General features: G+C 46.6%; 16 non-coding genes across 16 annotated transcripts; all 16 read right to left on the bottom strand.

Annotated features, from left to right (window-relative positions):
• Window positions 1-309: 309 nt before the first annotated feature.
• Window positions 310-500, bottom strand: LOC142282981 (U2 spliceosomal RNA). Its single transcript, XR_012744752.1, has one exon. It is a non-coding gene; the product is annotated as a U2 spliceosomal RNA (small nuclear RNA).
• A 1,117-nt stretch (window positions 501-1,617) lies between these two features.
• Window positions 1,618-1,808, bottom strand: LOC142282993 (U2 spliceosomal RNA). Its single transcript, XR_012744763.1, has one exon. It is a non-coding gene; the product is annotated as a U2 spliceosomal RNA (small nuclear RNA).
• Window positions 1,809-2,925: 1,117 nt separating this feature from the next.
• LOC142282995 (U2 spliceosomal RNA) lies at window positions 2,926-3,116 on the bottom strand. The gene has a single exon (XR_012744765.1). It is a non-coding gene; the product is annotated as a U2 spliceosomal RNA (small nuclear RNA).
• Window positions 3,117-4,233: 1,117 nt separating this feature from the next.
• LOC142282996 (U2 spliceosomal RNA) lies at window positions 4,234-4,424 on the bottom strand. The gene has a single exon (XR_012744766.1). It is a non-coding gene; the product is annotated as a U2 spliceosomal RNA (small nuclear RNA).
• Window positions 4,425-5,541: 1,117 nt separating this feature from the next.
• LOC142282997 (U2 spliceosomal RNA) lies at window positions 5,542-5,732 on the bottom strand. The gene has a single exon (XR_012744767.1). It is a non-coding gene; the product is annotated as a U2 spliceosomal RNA (small nuclear RNA).
• A 1,117-nt stretch (window positions 5,733-6,849) lies between these two features.
• Window positions 6,850-7,040, bottom strand: LOC142282982 (U2 spliceosomal RNA). The gene has a single exon (XR_012744753.1). It is a non-coding gene; the product is annotated as a U2 spliceosomal RNA (small nuclear RNA).
• Window positions 7,041-8,159: 1,119 nt separating this feature from the next.
• On the bottom strand, window positions 8,160-8,351 carry LOC142282992 (U2 spliceosomal RNA). The gene has a single exon (XR_012744762.1). It is a non-coding gene; the product is annotated as a U2 spliceosomal RNA (small nuclear RNA).
• A 1,113-nt stretch (window positions 8,352-9,464) lies between these two features.
• On the bottom strand, window positions 9,465-9,656 carry LOC142282990 (U2 spliceosomal RNA). The gene has a single exon (XR_012744760.1). It is a non-coding gene; the product is annotated as a U2 spliceosomal RNA (small nuclear RNA).
• Window positions 9,657-10,772: 1,116 nt separating this feature from the next.
• LOC142282983 (U2 spliceosomal RNA) lies at window positions 10,773-10,963 on the bottom strand. The gene has a single exon (XR_012744754.1). It is a non-coding gene; the product is annotated as a U2 spliceosomal RNA (small nuclear RNA).
• Window positions 10,964-12,080: 1,117 nt separating this feature from the next.
• LOC142282991 (U2 spliceosomal RNA) lies at window positions 12,081-12,270 on the bottom strand. The gene has a single exon (XR_012744761.1). It is a non-coding gene; the product is annotated as a U2 spliceosomal RNA (small nuclear RNA).
• A 1,117-nt stretch (window positions 12,271-13,387) lies between these two features.
• On the bottom strand, window positions 13,388-13,576 carry LOC142282994 (U2 spliceosomal RNA). The gene has a single exon (XR_012744764.1). It is a non-coding gene; the product is annotated as a U2 spliceosomal RNA (small nuclear RNA).
• A 1,117-nt stretch (window positions 13,577-14,693) lies between these two features.
• On the bottom strand, window positions 14,694-14,884 carry LOC142282984 (U2 spliceosomal RNA). Its single transcript, XR_012744755.1, has one exon. It is a non-coding gene; the product is annotated as a U2 spliceosomal RNA (small nuclear RNA).
• Window positions 14,885-16,001: 1,117 nt separating this feature from the next.
• On the bottom strand, window positions 16,002-16,192 carry LOC142282985 (U2 spliceosomal RNA). The gene has a single exon (XR_012744756.1). It is a non-coding gene; the product is annotated as a U2 spliceosomal RNA (small nuclear RNA).
• A 1,117-nt stretch (window positions 16,193-17,309) lies between these two features.
• Window positions 17,310-17,500, bottom strand: LOC142282986 (U2 spliceosomal RNA). The gene has a single exon (XR_012744757.1). It is a non-coding gene; the product is annotated as a U2 spliceosomal RNA (small nuclear RNA).
• A 1,117-nt stretch (window positions 17,501-18,617) lies between these two features.
• LOC142282987 (U2 spliceosomal RNA) lies at window positions 18,618-18,808 on the bottom strand. Its single transcript, XR_012744758.1, has one exon. It is a non-coding gene; the product is annotated as a U2 spliceosomal RNA (small nuclear RNA).
• Window positions 18,809-19,925: 1,117 nt separating this feature from the next.
• Window positions 19,926-20,116, bottom strand: LOC142282988 (U2 spliceosomal RNA). Its single transcript, XR_012744759.1, has one exon. It is a non-coding gene; the product is annotated as a U2 spliceosomal RNA (small nuclear RNA).
• Window positions 20,117-20,159: the final 43 nt, after the last annotated feature.

Genomic DNA, 20,159 nt, shown 5'->3' on the forward strand with positions numbered 1-20,159 from the left:
TGGAGTGGAAGCAGAGAGATAACACCAGATGCCAATTGTAGATCCTCTCACACCTGTGGTCACTGCAGCATCTGACTCCACTTTGTCCAAAAGGGATCTATTCCATTCAATTACACATGATCTAGATTAGACTGACAACAAGATACTGCACGGGACATAGCAGAGTTGGTGAAGTTGAGTGGTGATGAGTTTGCTATTTGGATGAATAAAGCAAGTAAAAAGTGTGTTAGATAAAAATTCATTTCAATTCGCTAATCGGGCTAATATGAATCAGGTGAATCGAGTTCTGCTTTTGGAAACTGGGTTAAGAAGGGGTGCACCGTTCCTGGAGGTACTGCAATACCAGGTCAATGCGTGGAGTGGACAGAGCAAGCTCTTTTTCCATCTCCCTGTTCTAAAAATCCATTTAATATATGGTCCCCAGATAGGGGACGTATCAGATATTAAACTGATAAGAACAGATACTACACTTGATCTTAGCCAAAAGGCCGAGAAGCGATAACCAGAATTGGTTTGGGCCTCGAGTGGCACCCTGGCCTATGCCGGACACATCTTAGGGAGAGAGAGCGAGAGGGAGACAAACCCACGCCTACACAAGACATTTTGTCACCCAAGCCAACCCTTGAAAAGGCTGCTTTGCAGAGCAAAAACAAGAAGAATGGTGCGTTTTGCAGCCGCCGCCCACTGCAATGAATCTGAATAACTCCTCCTTTAGGGCGCAAGCAACTCCCCTCCCCCTTGCAGTCTTTCCAATTCACGATACAAAAAGACGGACAGGACAGGTTGCCTGACTTTCCGTCACTGCCACCCTTTGCCATCCTTACCCGTAGAAAGCCCTTTCATCATCCCCAAACCCTAATCTTTTCCCTTTCCTTCCCAGCCCCCAAACCCTGCCCTCTGTACCTTTCTCACCACCCGCTTCCCTTCTCCTGTCATCCCCCTACCACCCGGGAAAAAAAGAGATTGCCCCCTCCTTCCACTAGCCCACCCTCCCACCCAAAGAACAACTTCTTCTGCGCAGCTTGTTTTCTAGGCAGCAGCGCTATTGTGATGTCATCGGGGGGCATTGTGACAAGCCGCCAGTGTTCCGTCTCTTCATGTTGTGCACTGTTCAAACCGAAAATACATCAACAGGCAGGCTACAGAAAAGCTTACTAACAAAGGTTAGAGAGGGGCTTTCTCAGAGGGCTTTTTACAGTTTGTCTATTCCCAATTAGCCGGTTTAGTATACTTAATGAAAGTACTAATTCTTTCATAGGCCGCCCATTCTTAGTATTTGACGTTCAGGTAACAACAGGTAACTTTATTTGGAGTGGAAGCAGAGAGATAACACCAGATGCCAATTGTAGATCCTCTCACACCTGTGGTCACTGCAGCATCTGACTCCACTTTGTCCAAAAGGGATCTATTCCATTCAATTACACATGATCTAGATTAGACTGACAACAAGATACTGCACGGGACATAGCAGAGTTGGTGAAGTTGAGTGGTGATGAGTTTGCTATTTGGATGAATAAAGCAAGTAAAAAGTGTGTTAGATAAAAATTCATTTCAATTCGCTAATCGGGCTAATATGAATCAGGTGAATCGAGTTCTGCTTTTGGAAACTGGGTTAAGAAGGGGTGCACCGTTCCTGGAGGTACTGCAATACCAGGTCAATGCGTGGAGTGGACAGAGCAAGCTCTTTTTCCATCTCCCTGTTCTAAAAATCCATTTAATATATGGTCCCCAGATAGGGGACGTATCAGATATTAAACTGATAAGAACAGATACTACACTTGATCTTAGCCAAAAGGCCGAGAAGCGATAACCAGAATTGGTTTGGGCCTCGAGTGGCACCCTGGCCTATGCCGGACACATCTTAGGGAGAGAGAGCGAGAGGGAGACAAACCCACGCCTACACAAGACATTTTGTCACCCAAGCCAACCCTTGAAAAGGCTGCTTTGCAGAGCAAAAACAAGAAGAATGGTGCGTTTTGCAGCCGCCGCCCACTGCAATGAATCTGAATAACTCCTCCTTTAGGGCGCAAGCAACTCCCCTCCCCCTTGCAGTCTTTCCAATTCACGATACAAAAAGACGGACAGGACAGGTTGCCTGACTTTCCGTCACTGCCACCCTTTGCCATCCTTACCCGTAGAAAGCCCTTTCATCATCCCCAAACCCTAATCTTTTCCCTTTCCTTCCCAGCCCCCAAACCCTGCCCTCTGTACCTTTCTCACCACCCGCTTCCCTTCTCCTGTCATCCCCCTACCACCCGGGAAAAAAAGAGATTGCCCCCTCCTTCCACTAGCCCACCCTCCCACCCAAAGAACAACTTCTTCTGCGCAGCTTGTTTTCTAGGCAGCAGCGCTATTGTGATGTCATCGGGGGGCATTGTGACAAGCCGCCAGTGTTCCGTCTCTTCATGTTGTGCACTGTTCAAACCGAAAATACATCAACATGCAGGCTACAGAAAAGCTTACTAACAAAGGTTAGAGAGGGGCTTTCTCAGAGGGCTTTTTACAGTTTGTCTATTCCCAATTAGCCGGTTTAGTATACTTAATGAAAGTACTAATTCTTTCATAGGCCGCTCATTCTTAGTATTTGACGTTCAGGTAACAACAGGTAACTTTATTTGGAGTGGAAGCAGAGAGATAACACCAGATGCCAATTGTAGATCCTCTCACACCTGTGGTCACTGCAGCATCTGACTCCACTTTGTCCAAAAGGGATCTATTCCATTCAATTACACATGATCTAGATTAGACTGACAACAAGATACTGCACGGGACATAGCAGAGTTGGTGAAGTTGAGTGGTGATGAGTTTGCTATTTGGATGAATAAAGCAAGTAAAAAGTGTGTTAGATAAAAATTCATTTCAATTCGCTAATCGGGCTAATATGAATCAGGTGAATCGAGTTCTGCTTTTGGAAACTGGGTTAAGAAGGGGTGCACCGTTCCTGGAGGTACTGCAATACCAGGTCAATGCGTGGAGTGGACAGAGCAAGCTCTTTTTCCATCTCCCTGTTCTAAAAATCCATTTAATATATGGTCCCCAGATAGGGGACGTATCAGATATTAAACTGATAAGAACAGATACTACACTTGATCTTAGCCAAAAGGCCGAGAAGCGATAACCAGAATTGGTTTGGGCCTCGAGTGGCACCCTGGCCTATGCCGGACACATCTTAGGGAGAGAGAGCGAGAGGGAGACAAACCCACGCCTACACAAGACATTTTGTCACCCAAGCCAACCCTTGAAAAGGCTGCTTTGCAGAGCAAAAACAAGAAGAATGGTGCGTTTTGCAGCCGCCGCCCACTGCAATGAATCTGAATAACTCCTCCTTTAGGGCGCAAGCAACTCCCCTCCCCCTTGCAGTCTTTCCAATTCACGATACAAAAAGACGGACAGGACAGGTTGCCTGACTTTCCGTCACTGCCACCCTTTGCCATCCTTACCCGTAGAAAGCCCTTTCATCATCCCCAAACCCTAATCTTTTCCCTTTCCTTCCCAGCCCCCAAACCCTGCCCTCTGTACCTTTCTCACCACCCGCTTCCCTTCTCCTGTCATCCCCCTACCACCCGGGAAAAAAAGAGATTGCCCCCTCCTTCCACTAGCCCACCCTCCCACCCAAAAAACAACTTCTTCTGCGCAGCTTGTTTTCTAGGCAGCAGCGCTATTGTGATGTCATCGGGGGGCATTGTGACAAGCCGCCAGTGTTCCGTCTCTTCATGTTGTGCACTGTTCAAACCGAAAATACATCAACAGGCAGGCTACAGAAAAGCTTACTAACAAAGGTTAGAGAGGGGCTTTCTCAGAGGGCTTTTTACAGTTTGTCTATTCCCAATTAGCCGGTTTAGTATACTTAATGAAAGTACTAATTCTTTCATAGGCCGCCCATTCTTAGTATTTGACGTTCAGGTAACAACAGGTAACTTTATTTGGAGTGGAAGCAGAGAGATAACACCAGATGCCAATTGTAGATCCTCTCACACCTGTGGTCACTGCAGCATCTGACTCCACTTTGTCCAAAAGGGATCTATTCCATTCAATTACACATGATCTAGATTAGACTGACAACAAGATACTGCACGGGACATAGCAGAGTTGGTGAAGTTGAGTGGTGATGAGTTTGCTATTTGGATGAATAAAGCAAGTAAAAAGTGTGTTAGATAAAAATTCATTTCAATTCGCTAATCGGGCTAATATGAATCAGGTGAATCGAGTTCTGCTTTTGGAAACTGGGTTAAGAAGGGGTGCACCGTTCCTGGAGGTACTGCAATACCAGGTCAATGCGTGGAGTGGACAGAGCAAGCTCTTTTTCCATCTCCCTGTTCTAAAAATCCATTTAATATATGGTCCCCAGATAGGGGACGTATCAGATATTAAACTGATAAGAACAGATACTACACTTGATCTTAGCCAAAAGGCCGAGAAGCGATAACCAGAATTGGTTTGGGCCTCGAGTGGCACCCTGGCCTATGCCGGACACATCTTAGGGAGAGAGAGCGAGAGGGAGACAAACCCACGCCTACACAAGACATTTTGTCACCCAAGCCAACCCTTGAAAAGGCTGCTTTGCAGAGCAAAAACAAGAAGAATGGTGCGTTTTGCAGCCGCCGCCCACTGCAATGAATCTGAATAACTCCTCCTTTAGGGCGCAAGCAACTCCCCTCCCCCTTGCAGTCTTTCCAATTCACGATACAAAAAGACGGACAGGACAGGTTGCCTGACTTTCCGTCACTGCCACCCTTTGCCATCCTTACCCGTAGAAAGCCCTTTCATCATCCCCAAACCCTAATCTTTTCCCTTTCCTTCCCAGCCCCCAAACCCTGCCCTCTGTACCTTTCTCACCACCCGCTTCCCTTCTCCTGTCATCCCCCTACCACCCGGGAAAAAAAGAGATTGCCCCCTCCTTCCACTAGCCCACCCTCCCACCCAAAGAACAACTTCTTCTGCGCAGCTTGTTTTCTAGGCAGCAGCGCTATTGTGATGTCATCGGGGGGCATTGTGACAAGCCGCCAGTGTTCCGTCTCTTCATGTTGTGCACTGTTCAAACCGAAAATACATCAACAGGCAGGCTACAGAAAAGCTTACTAACAAAGGTTAGAGAGGGGCTTTCTCAGAGGGCTTTTTACAGTTTGTCTATTCCCAATTAGCCGGTTTAGTATACTTAATGAAAGTACTAATTCTTTCATAGGCCGCCCATTCTTAGTATTTGACGTTCAGGTAACAACAGGTAACTTTATTTGGAGTGGAAGCAGAGAGATAACACCAGATGCCAATTGTAGATCCTCTCACACCTGTGGTCACTGCAGCATCTGACTCCACTTTGTCCAAAAGGGATCTATTCCATTCAATTACACATGATCTAGATTAGACTGACAACAAGATACTGCACGGGACATAGCAGAGTTGGTGAAGTTGAGTGGTGATGAGTTTGCTATTTGGATGAATAAAGCAAGTAAAAAGTGTGTTAGATAAAAATTCATTTCAATTCGCTAATCGGGCTAATATGAATCAGGTGAATCGAGTTCTGCTTTTGGAAACTGGGTTAAGAAGGGGTGCACCGTTCCTGGAGGTACTGCAATACCAGGTCAATGCGTGGAGTGGACAGAGCAAGCTCTTTTTCCATCTCCCTGTTCTAAAAATCCATTTAATATATGGTCCCCAGATAGGGGACGTATCAGATATTAAACTGATAAGAACAGATACTACACTTGATCTTAGCCAAAAGGCCGAGAAGCGATAACCAGAATTGGTTTGGGCCTCGAGTGGCACCCTGGCCTATGCCGGACACATCTTAGGGAGAGAGAGCGAGAGGGAGACAAACCCACGCCTACACAAGACATTTTGTCACCCAAGCCAACCCTTGAAAAGGCTGCTTTGCAGAGCAAAAACAAGAAGAATGGTGCGTTTTGCAGCCGCCGCCCACTGCAATGAATCTGAATAACTCCTCCTTTAGGGCGCAAGCAACTCCCCTCCCCCTTGCAGTCTTTCCAATTCACGATACAAAAAGACGGACAGGACAGGTTGCCTGACTTTCCGTCACTGCCACCCTTTGCCATCCTTACCCGTAGAAAGCCCTTTCATCATCCCCAAACCCTAATCTTTTCCCTTTCCTTCCCAGCCCCCAAACCCTGCCCTCTGTACCTTTCTCACCACCCGCTTCCCTTCTCCTGTCATCCCCCTACCACCCGGGAAAAAAAGAGATTGCCCCCTCCTTCCACTAGCCCACCCTCCCACCCAAAGAACAACTTCTTCTGCGCAGCTTGTTTTCTAGGCAGCAGCGCTATTGTGATGTCATCGGGGGGCATTGTGACAAGCCGCCAGTGTTCCGTCTCTTCATGTTGTGCACTGTTCAAACCGAAAATACATCAACAGGCAGGCTACAGAAAAGCTTACTAACAAAGGTTAGAGAGGGGCTTTCTCAGAGGGCTTTTTACAGTTTGTCTATTCCCAATTAGCCGGTTTAGTATACTTAATGAAAGTACTAATTCTTTCATAGGCCGCGCATTCTTAGTATTTGACGTTCAGGTAACAACAGGTAACTTTATTTGGAGTGGAAGCAGAGAGATAACACCAGATGCCAATTGTAGATCCTCTCACACCTGTGGTCACTGCAGCATCTGACTCCACTTTGTCCAAAAGGGATCTATTCCATTCAATTACACATGATCTAGATTAGACTGACAACAAGATACTGCACGGGACATAGCAGAGTTGGTGAAGTTGAGTGGTGATGAGTTTGCTATTTGGATGAATAAAGCAAGTAAAAAGTGTGTTAGATAAAAATTCATTTCAATTCGCTAATCGGGCTAATATGAATCAGGTGAATCGAGTTCTGCTTTTGGAAACTGGGTTAAGAAGGGGTGCACCGTTCCTGGAGGTACTGCAATACCAGGTCAATGCGTGGAGTGGACAGAGCAAGCTCTTTTTCCATCTCCCTGTTCTAAAAATCCATTTAATATATGGTCCCCAGATAGGGGACGTATCAGATATTAAACTGATAAGAACAGATACTACACTTGATCTTAGCCAAAAGGCCGAGAAGCGATAACCAGAATTGGTTTGGGCCTCGAGTGGCACCCTGGCCTATGCCGGACACATCTTAGGGAGAGAGAGCGAGAGGGAGACAAACCCACGCCTACACAAGACATTTTGTCACCCAAGCCAACCCTTGAAAAGGCTGCTTTGCAGAGCAAAAACAAGAAGAATGGTGCGTTTTGCAGCCGCCGCCCACTGCAATGAATCTGAATAACTCCTCCTTTAGGGCGCAAGCAACTCCCCTCCCCCTTGCAGTCTTTCCAATTCACGATACAAAAAGACGGACAGGACAGGTTGCCTGACTTTCCGTCACTGCCACCCTTTGCCATCCTTACCCGTAGAAAGCCCTTTCATCATCCCCAAACCCTAATCTTTTCCCTTTCCTTCCCAGCCCCCAAACCCTGCCCTCTGTACCTTTCTCACCACCCGCTTCCCTTCTCCTGTCATCCCCCCTACCACCCGGGAAAAAAAGAGATTGCCCCCTCCTTCCACTAGCCCACCCTCCCACCCAAAAGAACAACTTCTTCTGCGCAGCTTGTTTTCTAGGCAGCAGCGCTATTGTGATGTCATCGGGGGGCATTGTGACAAGCCGCCAGTGTTCCGTCTCTTCATGTTGTGCACTGTTCAAACCGAAAATACATCAACAGGCAGGCTACAGAAAAGCTTACTAACAAAGGTTAGAGAGGGGGCTTTCTCAGAGGGCTTTTTACAGTTTGTCTATTCCCAATTAGCCGGTTTAGTATACTTAATGAAAGTACTAATTCTTTCATAGGCCGCCCATTCTTAGTATTTGACGTTCAAGGTAACAACAGGTAACTTTATTTGGAGTGAAGCAGAGAGATAACACCAGATGCCAATTGTAGATCCTCTCACACCTGTGGTCACTGCAGCATCTGACTCCACTTTGTCCAAAAGGGATCTATTCCATTCAATTACACATGATCTAGATTAGACTGACAACAAGATACTGCACGGGACATAGCAGAGTTGGTGAAGTTGAGTGGTGATGAGTTTGCTATTTGGATGAATAAAGCAAGTAAAAAGTGTGTTAGATAAAATTCATTTCAATTCGCTAATCGGGCTAATATGAATCAGGTGAATCGAGTTCTGCTTTTGGAAACTGGGTTAAGAAGGGGTGCACCGTTCCTGGAGGTACTGCAATACCAGGTCAATGCGTGGAGTGGACAGAGCAAGCTCTTTTTCCATCTCCCTGTTCTAAAAATCCATTTAATATATGGTCCCCAGATAGGGGGACGTATCAGATATTAAACTGATAAGAACAGATACTACACTTGATCTTAGCCAAAAGGCCGAGAAGCGATAACCAGAATTGGTTTGGGCCTCGAGTGGCACCCTGGCCTATGCCGGACACATCTTAGGGAGAGAGAGCGAGAGGGAGACAAACCCACGCCTACACAAGACATTTTGTCACCCAAGCCAACCCTTGAAAAGGCTGCTTTGCAGAGCAAAAACAAGAAGAATGGTGCGTTTTGCAGCCGCCGCCCACTGCAATGAATCTGAATAACTCCTCCTTTAGGGCGCAAGCAACTCCCTCCCCCTTGCAGTCTTTCCAATTCACGATACAAAAAGACGGACAGGACAGGTTGCCTGACTTTCCGTCACTGCCACCCTTTGCCATCTTACCCGTAGAAAGCCCTTTCATCATCCCCAAACCCTAATCTTTTCCCTTTCCTTCCAGCCCCCAAACCCTGCCCTCTGTACCTTTCTCACCACCCGCTTCCCTTCTCCTGTCATCCCCCTACCACCCGGGAAAAAAAGAGATTGCCCCCTCCTTCCACTAGCCCACCCTCCCACCCAAAGAACAACTTCTTCTGCGCAGCTTGTTTTCTAGCAGCAGCGCTATTGTGATGTCATCGGGGGGCATTGTGACAAGCCGCCAGTGTTCCGTCTCTTCATGTTGTGCACTGTTCAAACCGAAAATACATCAACAGGCAGGCTACAGAAAAGCTTACTAACAAAGGTTAGAGAGGGGCTTTCTCAGAGGGCTTTTTACAGTTTGTCTATTCCCAATTAGCCGGTTTAGTATACTTAATGAAAGTACTAATTCTTTCATAGGCCGCCCATTCTTAGTATTTGACGTTCAGGTAACAACAGGTAACTTTATTTGGAGTGGAAGCAGAGAGATAACACCAGATGCCAATTGTAGATCCTCTCACACCTGTGGTCACTGCAGCATCTGACTCCACTTTGTCCAAAAGGGATCTATTCCATTCAATTACACATGATCTAGATTAGACTGACAACAAGATACTGCACGGGACATAGCAGAGTTGGTGAAGTTGAGTGGTGATGAGTTTGCTATTTGGATGAATAAAGCAAGTAAAAAGTGTGTTAGATAAAAATTCATTTCAATTCGCTAATCGGGCTAATATGAATCAGGTGAATCGAGTTCTGCTTTTGGAAACTGGGTTAAGAAGGGGTGCACCGTTCCTGGAGGTACTGCAATACCAGGTCAATGCGTGGAGTGGACAGAGCAAGCTCTTTTTCCATCTCCCTGTTCTAAAAAATCCATTTAATATATGGTCCCCAGATAGGGGACGTATCAGATATTAAACTGATAAGAACAGATACTACACTTGATCTTAGCCAAAAGGCCGAGAAGCGATAACCAGAATTGGTTTGGGCCTCGAGTGGCACCCTGGCCTATGCCGGACACATCTTAGGGAGAGAGAGCGAGAGGGAGACAAACCCACGCCTACACAAGACATTTTGTCACCCAAGCCAACCCTTGAAAAGGCTGCTTTGCAGAGCAAAAACAAGAGAATGGTGCGTTTTGCAGCCGCCGCCCACTGCAATGAATCTGAATAACTCCTCCTTTAGGGCGCAAGCAACTCCCCTCCCCTTGCAGTCTTTCCAATTCACGATACAAAAAGACGGACAGGACAGGTTGCCTGACTTTCCGTCACTGCCACCCTTTGCCATCCTTACCCGTAGAAAGCCCTTTCATCATCCCCAAACCCTAATCTTTTCCCTTTCCTTCCCAGCCCCCAAACCCTGCCCTCTGTACCTTTCTCACCACCCGCTTCCCTTCTCCTGTCATCCCCCTACCACCCGGGAAAAAAAGAGATTGCCCCCTCCTTCCACTAGCCCACCCTCCCACCCAAAGAACAACTTCTTCTGCGCAGCTTGTTTTCTAGGCAGCAGCGCTATTGTGATGTCATCGGGGGGCATTGTGACAAGCCGCCAGTGTTCCGTCTCTTCATGTTGTGCAACTGTTCAAACCGAAAATACATCAACAGGCAGGCTACAGAAAAGCTTACTAACAAAGGTTAGAGAGGGGCTTTCTCAGAGGGCTTTTACAGTTTGTCTATTCCCAATTAGCCGGTTTAGTATACTTAATGAAAGTACTAATTCTTTCATAGGCCGCCATTCTTAGTATTTGACGTTCAGGTAACAACAGGTAACCTTTATTTGGAGTGGAAGCAGAGAGATAACACCAGATGCCAATTGTAGATCCTCTCACACCTGTGGTCACTGCAGCATCTGACTCCACTTTGTCCAAAAGGGATCTATTCCATTCAATTACACATGATCTAGATTAGACTGACAACAAGATACTGCACGGGACATAAGCAGAGTTGGTGAAGTAGAGTGGTGATGAGTTTGCTATTTGGATGAATAAAGCAAGTAAAAAGTGTGTTAGATAAAAATTCATTTCAATTCGCTAATCGGGCTAATATGAATCAGGTGAATCGAGTTCTGCTTTTGGAAACTGGGTTAAGAAGGGGTGCACCGTTCCTGGAGGTACTGCAATACCAGGTCAATGCGTGGAGTGGACAGAGCAAGCTCTTTTTCCATCTCCCTGTTCTAAAAATCCATTTAATATATGGTCCCCAGATAGGGGACGTATCAGATATTAAACTGATAAGAACAGATACTACACTTGATCTTAGCCAAAAGGCCGAGAAGCGATAACCAGAATTGGTTTGGGCCTCGAGTGGCACCCTGGCCTATGCCGGACACATCTTAGGGAGAGAGAGCGAGAGGGAGACAAACCCACGCCTACACAAGACATTTGTCACCCAGCCAACCCTTGAAAAGGCTGCTTTGCAGAGCAAAAACAAGAGAATGGTGCGTTTTTGCAGCCGCCGCCCACTGCAATGAATCTGAATAACTCCTCCTTTAGGGGCCGCAAGCAACTCCCTCCCCCTTGCAGTCTTTCCAATTCACGATACAAAAAGACGGACAGGACAGGTTGCCTGACTTTCCGTCACTGCACCCTTTGCCATCCTTACCCGTAGAAAGCCCCTTTCATCATCCCAAACCCTAATCTTTTCCCTTTCCTTCCCAGCCCCCAAACCCTGCCCTCTGTACCTTTCTCACCACCCGCTTCCCTTCTCCTGTCATCCCCCTACCACCCGGGAAAAAAAAGAGATTGCCCCCTCCTTCCACTAGCCCACCCTCCCACCCAAAGAACAACTTCTTCTGCGCAGCTTGTTTTCTAGGCAGCAGCGCTATTGTGATGTCATCGGGGGGCATTGTGACAAGCCGCCAGTGTTCCGTCTCTTCATGTTGTGCACTGTTCAAACCGAAAATACATCAACAGGCAGGGCTACAGAAAAGCTTACTAACAAAGGTTAGAGAGGGGCTTTCTCAGAGGCATTTTACAGTTTGGTCTATTCCCAATTAGCCGGTTTAGTATACTTAATGAAAGTACTAATTCTTTCATAGGCCGCCCATTCTTAGTATTTGACGTTCAGGTAACAACAGGTAACTTTATTTGGAGTGGAAGCAGAGAGATAACACCAGATGCCAATTGTAGATCCTCTCACACCTGTGGTCACTGCAGCATCTGACTCCACTTTGTCCAAAAGGGATCTATTCCATTCAATTACACATGATCTAGATTAGACTGACAACAAGATACTGCACGGGACATAGCAGAGTTGGTGAAGTTGAGTGGTGATGAGTTTGCTATTTGGATGAATAAAGCAAGTAAAAAGTGTGTTAGATAAAAATTCATTTCAATTCGCTAATCGGGCTAATATGAATCAGGTGAATCGAGTTCTGCTTTTGGAAACTGGGTTAAGAAGGGGTGCACCGTTCCTGGAGGTACTGCAATACCAGGTCAATGCGTGGAGTGGACAGAGCAAGCTCTTTTTCCATCTCCTGTTCTAAAAATCCATTTAATATATGGTCCCCAGATAGGGGACGTATCAGATATTAAACTGATAAGAACAGATACTACACTTGATCTTAGCCAAAAGGCCGAGAAGCGATAACCAGAATTGGTTTGGGCCTCGAGTGGCACCCTGGCCTATGCCGGACACATCTTAGGGAGAGAGAGCGAGAGGGAGACAAACCCACGCCTACACAAGACATTTTGTCACCCAAGCCAACCCTTGAAAAGGCTGCTTTGCAGAGCAAAAACAAGAAGAATGGTGCGTTTTGCAGCCGCCGCCCACTGCAATGAATCTGAATAACTCCTCCTTTAGGGCGCAAGCAACTCCCCTCCCCCTTGCAGTCTTTCCAATTCACGATACAAAAAGACGGACAGGACAGGTTGCCTGACTTTCCGTCACTGCCACCCTTTGCCATCCTTACCCGTAGAAAGCCCTTTCATCATCCCAAACCCTAATCTTTTCCCTTTCCTTCCCAGCCCCCAAACCCTGCCCCTCTGTACCTTTCTCACCACCCGCTTCCCTTCTCCTGTCATCCCCCTACCACCCGGGAAAAAAAGAGATTGCCCCCTCCTTCCACTAGCCCACCCTCCCACCCAAAGAACAACTTCTTACTGCGCAGCTTGTTTTCTAGCAGCAGCGCTATTGTGATGTCATCGGGGGCATTGTGACAAGCGCCAGTGTTCCGTCTCTTCATGTTGTGCACTGGTTCAAACCGAAAATACATCAACAGGCAGGCTACAGAAAAGCTTACTAACAAAGGTTAGAGTGGGGCTTTCTCAGAGGGCTTTTTACAGTTTGTCTATTCCCAATTAGCCGGTTTAGTATACTTAATGAAAGTACTAATTCTTTCATAGGCCGCCCTTTCTTAGTATTTGACGTTCAGGTAACAACAGGTAACTTTATTTGGAGTGGAAGCAGAGAGATAACACCAGATGCCAATTGTAGATCCTCTCACACCTGTGGTCACTGCAGCATCTGACTCCACTTTGTCCAAAAGGGATCTATTCCATTCAATTACACATGATCTAGATTAGACTGACAACAAGATACTGCACGGGACATAGCAGAGTTGGTGAAGTTGAGTGGTGATGAGTTTGCTATTTGGATGAATAAAGCAAGTAAAAAGTGTGTTAGATAAAAATTCATTTCAATTCGCTAATCGGGCTAATATGAATCAGGTGAATCGAGTTCTGCTTTTGGAAACTGGGTTAAGAAGGGTGTGCACCGTTCCTGGAGGTACTGCAATACCAGGTCAATGCGTGGAGTGGACAGAGCAAGCTCTTTTCCATCTCCCTGTTCTAAAAATCCATTTAATATATGGTCCCCAGATAGGGACGTATCAGATATTAAACTGATAAGAACAGATACTACACTTGATCTTAGCCAAAAGGCCGAGAAGCGATAACCAGAATTGGTTTGGGCCTCGAGTGGCACCCTGGCCTATGCCGGACACATCTTAGGGAGAGAGAGCGAGAGGGAGACAAACCCACGCCTACACAAGACATTTTGTCACCCAAGCCAACCCTTGAAAAGGCTGCTTTGCAGAGCAAAAACAAGAAGAATGGTGCGTTTTGCAGCCGCCGCCCACTGCAATGAATCTGAATAACTCCTCCTTTAGGGCGCAAGCAACTCCCCTCCCCCTTGCAGTCTTTCCAATTCACGATACAAAAAGACGGACAGGACAGGTTGCCTGACTTTCCGTCACTGCCACCCTTTGCCATCCTTACCCGTAGAAAGCCCTTTCATCATCCCCAAACCCTAATCTTTTCCCTTTCCTTCCCAGCCCCCAAACCCTGCCCTCTGTACCTTTCTCACCACCCGCTTCCCTTCTCCTGTCATCCCCCTACCACCCGGGAAAAAAAGAGATTGCCCCCTCCTTCCACTAGCCCACCCTCCCACCCAAAGAACAACTTCTTCTGCGCAGCTTGTTTTCTAGGCAGCAGCGCTATTGTGATGTCATCGGGGGGCATTGTGACAAGCCGCCAGTGTTCCGTCTCTTCATGTTGTGCACTGTTCAAACCGAAAATACATCAACAGGCAGGCTACAGAAAAGCTTACTAACAAAGGTTAGAGAGGGGCTTTCTCAGAGGGCTTTTTACAGTTTGTCTATTCCCAATTAGCCGGTTTAGTATACTTAATGAAAGTACTAATTCTTTCATAGGCCGCCCATTCTTAGTATTTGACGTTCAGGTAACAACAGGTAACTTTATTTGGAGTGGAAGCAGAGAGATAACACCAGATGCCAATTGTAGATCCTCTCACACCTGTGGTCACTGCAGCATCTGACTCCACTTTGTCCAAAAGGGATCTATTCCATTCAATTACACATGATCTAGATTAGACTGACAACAAGATACTGCACGGGACATAGCAGAGTTGGTGAAGTTGAGTGGTGATGAGTTTGCTATTTGGATGAATAAAGCAAGTAAAAAGTGTGTTAGATAAAAATTCATTTCAATTCGCTAATCGGGCTAATATGAATCAGGTGAATCGAGTTCTGCTTTTGGAAACTGGGTTAAGAAGGGGTGCACCGTTCCTGGAGGTACTGCAATACCAGGTCAATGCGTGGAGTGGACAGAGCAAGCTCTTTTTCCATCTCCCTGTTCTAAAAATCCATTTAATATATGGTCCCCAGATAGGGGACGTATCAGATATTAAACTGATAAGAACAGATACTACACTTGATCTTAGCCAAAAGGCCGAGAAGCGATAACCAGAATTGGTTTGGGCCTCGAGTGGCACCCTGGCCTATGCCGGACACATCTTAGGGAGAGAGAGCGAGAGGGAGACAAACCCACGCCTACACAAGACATTTTGTCACCCAAGCCAACCCTTGAAAAGGCTGCTTTGCAGAGCAAAAACAAGAAGAATGGTGCGTTTTGCAGCCGCCGCCCACTGCAATGAATCTGAATAACTCCTCCTTTAGGGCGCAAGCAACTCCCCTCCCCCTTGCAGTCTTTCCAATTCACGATACAAAAAGACGGACAGGACAGGTTGCCTGACTTTCCGTCACTGCCACCCTTTGCCATCCTTACCCGTAGAAAGCCCTTTCATCATCCCCAAACCCTAATCTTTTCCCTTTCCTTCCCAGCCCCCAAACCCTGCCCTCTGTACCTTTCTCACCACCCGCTTCCCTTCTCCTGTCATCCCCCTACCACCCGGGAAAAAAAGAGATTGCCCCCTCCTTCCACTAGCCCACCCTCCCACCCAAAGAACAACTTCTTCTGCGCAGCTTGTTTTCTAGGCAGCAGCGCTATTGTGATGTCATCGGGGGGCATTGTGACAAGCCGCCAGTGTTCCGTCTCTTCATGTTGTGCACTGTTCAAACCGAAAATACATCAACAGGCAGGCTACAGAAAAGCTTACTAACAAAGGTTAGAGAGGGGCTTTCTCAGAGGGCTTTTTACAGTTTGTCTATTCCCAATTAGCCGGTTTAGTATACTTAATGAAAGTACTAATTCTTTCATAGGCCGCTCATTCTTAGTATTTGACGTTCAGGTAACAACAGGTAACTTTATTTGGAGTGGAAGCAGAGAGATAACACCAGATGCCAATTGTAGATCCTCTCACACCTGTGGTCACTGCAGCATCTGACTCCACTTTGTCCAAAAGGGATCTATTCCATTCAATTACACATGATCTAGATTAGACTGACAACAAGATACTGCACGGGACATAGCAGAGTTGGTGAAGTTGAGTGGTGATGAGTTTGCTATTTGGATGAATAAAGCAAGTAAAAAGTGTGTTAGATAAAAATTCATTTCAATTCGCTAATCGGGCTAATATGAATCAGGTGAATCGAGTTCTGCTTTTGGAAACTGGGTTAAGAAGGGGTGCACCGTTCCTGGAGGTACTGCAATACCAGGTCAATGCGTGGAGTGGACAGAGCAAGCTCTTTTTCCATCTCCCTGTTCTAAAAATCCATTTAATATATGGTCCCCAGATAGGGGACGTATCAGATATTAAACTGATAAGAACAGATACTACACTTGATCTTAGCCAAAAGGCCGAGAAGCGATAACCAGAATTGGTTTGGGCCTCGAGTGGCACCCTGGCCTATGCCGGACACATCTTAGGGAGAGAGAGCGAGAGGGAGACAAACCCACGCCTACACAAGACATTTTGTCACCCAAGCCAACCCTTGAAAAGGCTGCTTTGCAGAGCAAAAACAAGAAGAATGGTGCGTTTTGCAGCCGCCGCCCACTGCAATGAATCTGAATAACTCCTCCTTTAGGGCGCAAGCAACTCCCCTCCCCCTTGCAGTCTTTCCAATTCACGATACAAAAAGACGGACAGGACAGGTTGCCTGACTTTCCGTCACTGCCACCCTTTGCCATCCTTACCCGTAGAAAGCCCTTTCATCATCCCCAAACCCTAATCTTTTCCCTTTCCTTCCCAGCCCCCAAACCCTGCCCTCTGTACCTTTCTCACCACCCGCTTCCCTTCTCCTGTCATCCCCCTACCACCCGGGAAAAAAAGAGATTGCCCCCTCCTTCCACTAGCCCACCCTCCCACCCAAAGAACAACTTCTTCTGCGCAGCTTGTTTTCTAGGCAGCAGCGCTATTGTGATGTCATCGGGGGGCATTGTGACAAGCCGCCAGTGTTCCGTCTCTTCATGTTGTGCACTGTTCAAACCGAAAATACATCAACAGGCAGGCTACAGAAAAGCTTACTAACAAAGGTTAGAGAGGGGCTTTCTCAGAGGGCTTTTTACAGTTTGTCTATTCCCAATTAGCCGGTTTAGTATACTTAATGAAAGTACTAATTCTTTCATAGGCCGCCCATTCTTAGTATTTGACGTTCAGGTAACAACAGGTAACTTTATTTGGAGTGGAAGCAGAGAGATAACACCAGATGCCAATTGTAGATCCTCTCACACCTGTGGTCACTGCAGCATCTGACTCCACTTTGTCCAAAAGGGATCTATTCCATTCAATTACACATGATCTAGATTAGACTGACAACAAGATACTGCACGGGACATAGCAGAGTTGGTGAAGTTGAGTGGTGATGAGTTTGCTATTTGGATGAATAAAGCAAGTAAAAAGTGTGTTAGATAAAAATTCATTTCAATTCGCTAATCGGGCTAATATGAATCAGGTGAATCGAGTTCTGCTTTTGGAAACTGGGTTAAGAAGGGGTGCACCGTTCCTGGAGGTACTGCAATACCAGGTCAATGCGTGGAGTGGACAGAGCAAGCTCTTTTTCCATCTCCCTGTTCTAAAAATCCATTTAATATATGGTCCCCAGATAGGGGACGTATCAGATATTAAACTGATAAGAACAGATACTACACTTGATCTTAGCCAAAAGGCCGAGAAGCGATAACCAGAATTGGTTTGGGCCTCGAGTGGCACCCTGGCCTATGCCGGACACATCTTAGGGAGAGAGAGCGAGAGGGAGACAAACCCACGCCTACACAAGACATTTTGTCACCCAAGCCAACCCTTGAAAAGGCTGCTTTGCAGAGCAAAAACAAGAAGAATGGTGCGTTTTGCAGCCGCCGCCCACTGCAATGAATCTGAATAACTCCTCCTTTAGGGCGCAAGCAACTCCCCTCCCCCTTGCAGTCTTTCCAATTCACGATACAAAAAGACGGACAGGACAGGTTGCCTGACTTTCCGTCACTGCCACCCTTTGCCATCCTTACCCGTAGAAAGCCCTTTCATCATCCCCAAACCCTAATCTTTTCCCTTTCCTTCCCAGCCCCCAAACCCTGCCCTCTGTACCTTTCTCACCACCCGCTTCCCTTCTCCTGTCATCCCCCTACCACCCGGGAAAAAAAGAGATTGCCCCCTCCTTCCACTAGCCCACCCTCCCACCCAAAGAACAACTTCTTCTGCGCAGCTTGTTTTCTAGGCAGCAGCGCTATTGTGATGTCATCGGGGGGCATTGTGACAAGCCGCCAGTGTTCCGTCTCTTCATGTTGTGCACTGTTCAAACCGAAAATACATCAACAGGCAGGCTACAGAAAAGCTTACTAACAAAGGTTAGAGAGGGGCTTTCTCAGAGGGCTTTTTACAGTTTGTCTATTCCCAATTAGCCGGTTTAGTATACTTAATGAAAGTACTAATTCTTTCATAGGCCGCCCATTCTTAGTATTTGACGTTCAGGTAACAACAGGTAACTTTATTTGGAGTGGAAGCAGAGAGATAACACCAGATGCCAATTGTAGATCCTCTCACACCTGTGGTCACTGCAGCATCTGACTCCACTTTGTCCAAAAGGGATCTATTCCATTCAATTACACATGATCTAGATTAGACTGACAACAAGATACTGCACGGGACATAGCAGAGTTGGTGAAGTTGAGTGGTGATGAGTTTGCTATTTGGATGAATAAAGCAAGTAAAAAGTGTGTTAGATAAAAATTCATTTCAATTCGCTAATCGGGCTAATATGAATCAGGTGAATCGAGTTCTGCTTTTGGAAACTGGGTTAAGAAGGGGTGCACCGTTCCTGGAGGTACTGCAATACCAGGTCAATGCGTGGAGTGGACAGAGCAAGCTCTTTTTCCATCTCCCTGTTCTAAAAATCCATTTAATATATGGTCCCCAGATAGGGGACGTATCAGATATTAAACTGATAAGAACAGATACTACACTTGATCTTAGCCAAAAGGCCGAGAAGCGATAACCAGAATTGGTTTGGGCCTCGAGTGGCACCCTGGCCTATGCCGGACACATCTTAGGGAGAGAGAGCGAGAGGGAGACAAACCCACGCCTACACAAGACATTTTGTCACCCAAGCCAACCCTTGAAAAGGCTGCTTTGCAGAGCAAAAACAAGAAGAATGGTGCGTTTTGCAGCCGCCGCCCACTGCAATGAATCTGAATAACTCCTCCTTTAGGGCGCAAGCAACTCCCCTCCCCCTTGCAGTCTTTCCAATTCACGATACAAAAAGACGGACAGGACAGGTTGCCTGACTTTCCGTCACTGCCACCCTTTGCCATCCTTACCCGTAGAAAGCCCTTTCATCATCCCCAAACCCTAATCTTTTCCCTTTCCTTCCCAGCCCCCAAACCCTGCCCTCTGTACCTTTCTCACCACCCGCTTCCCTTCTCCTGTCATCCCCCTACCACCCGGGAAAAAAAGAGATTGCCCCCTCCTTCCACTAGCCCACCCTCCCACCCAAAGAACAACTTCTTCTGCGCAGCTTGTTTTCTAGGCAGCAGCGCTATTGTGATGTCATCGGGGGGCATTGTGACAAGCCGCCAGTGTTCCGTCTCTTCATGTTGTGCACTGTTCAAACCGAAAATACATCAACAGGCAGGCTACAGAAAAGCTTACTAACAAAGGTTAGAGAGGGGCTTTCTCAGAGGGCTTTTTACAGTTTGTCTATTCCCAATTAGCCGGTTTAGTATACTTAATGAAAGTACTAATTCTTTCATAGGCCGCCCATTCTTAGTATTTGACGTTCAGGTAACAACAGGTAACTTTATTTGGAGTGGAAGCAGAGAGATAACACCAGATGCCAATTGTAGATCCTCTCACACCTGTGGTCACTGCAGCATCTGACTCCACTTTGTCCAAAAGGGATCTATTCCATTCAATTACACATGATCTAGATTAGACTGACAACAAGATACTGCACGGGACATAGCAGAGTTGGTGAAGTTGAGTGGTGATGAGTTTGCTATTTGGATGAATAAAGCAAGTAAAAAGTGTGTTAGATAAAAATTCATTTCAATTCGCTAATCGGGCTAATATGAATCAGGTGAATCGAGTTCTGCTTTTGGAAACTGGGTTAAGAAGGGGTGCACCGTTCCTGGAGGTACTGCAATACCAGGTCAATGCGTGGAGTGGACAGAGCAAGCTCTTTTTCCATCTCCCTGTTCTAAAAATCCATTTAATATATGGTCCCCAGATAGGGGACGTATCAGATATTAAACTGATAAGAACAGATACTACACTTGATCTTAGCCAAAAGGCCGAGAAGCGATAACCAGAATTGGTTTGGGCCTCGAGTGGCACCCTGGCCTATGC

The sequence above is a fragment of the Anomaloglossus baeobatrachus genome, unplaced genomic scaffold (genome assembly GCF_048569485.1).
Source record: "Anomaloglossus baeobatrachus isolate aAnoBae1 unplaced genomic scaffold, aAnoBae1.hap1 Scaffold_5245, whole genome shotgun sequence".
Lineage (NCBI taxonomy): Eukaryota > Metazoa > Chordata > Amphibia > Anura > Aromobatidae > Anomaloglossus > Anomaloglossus baeobatrachus.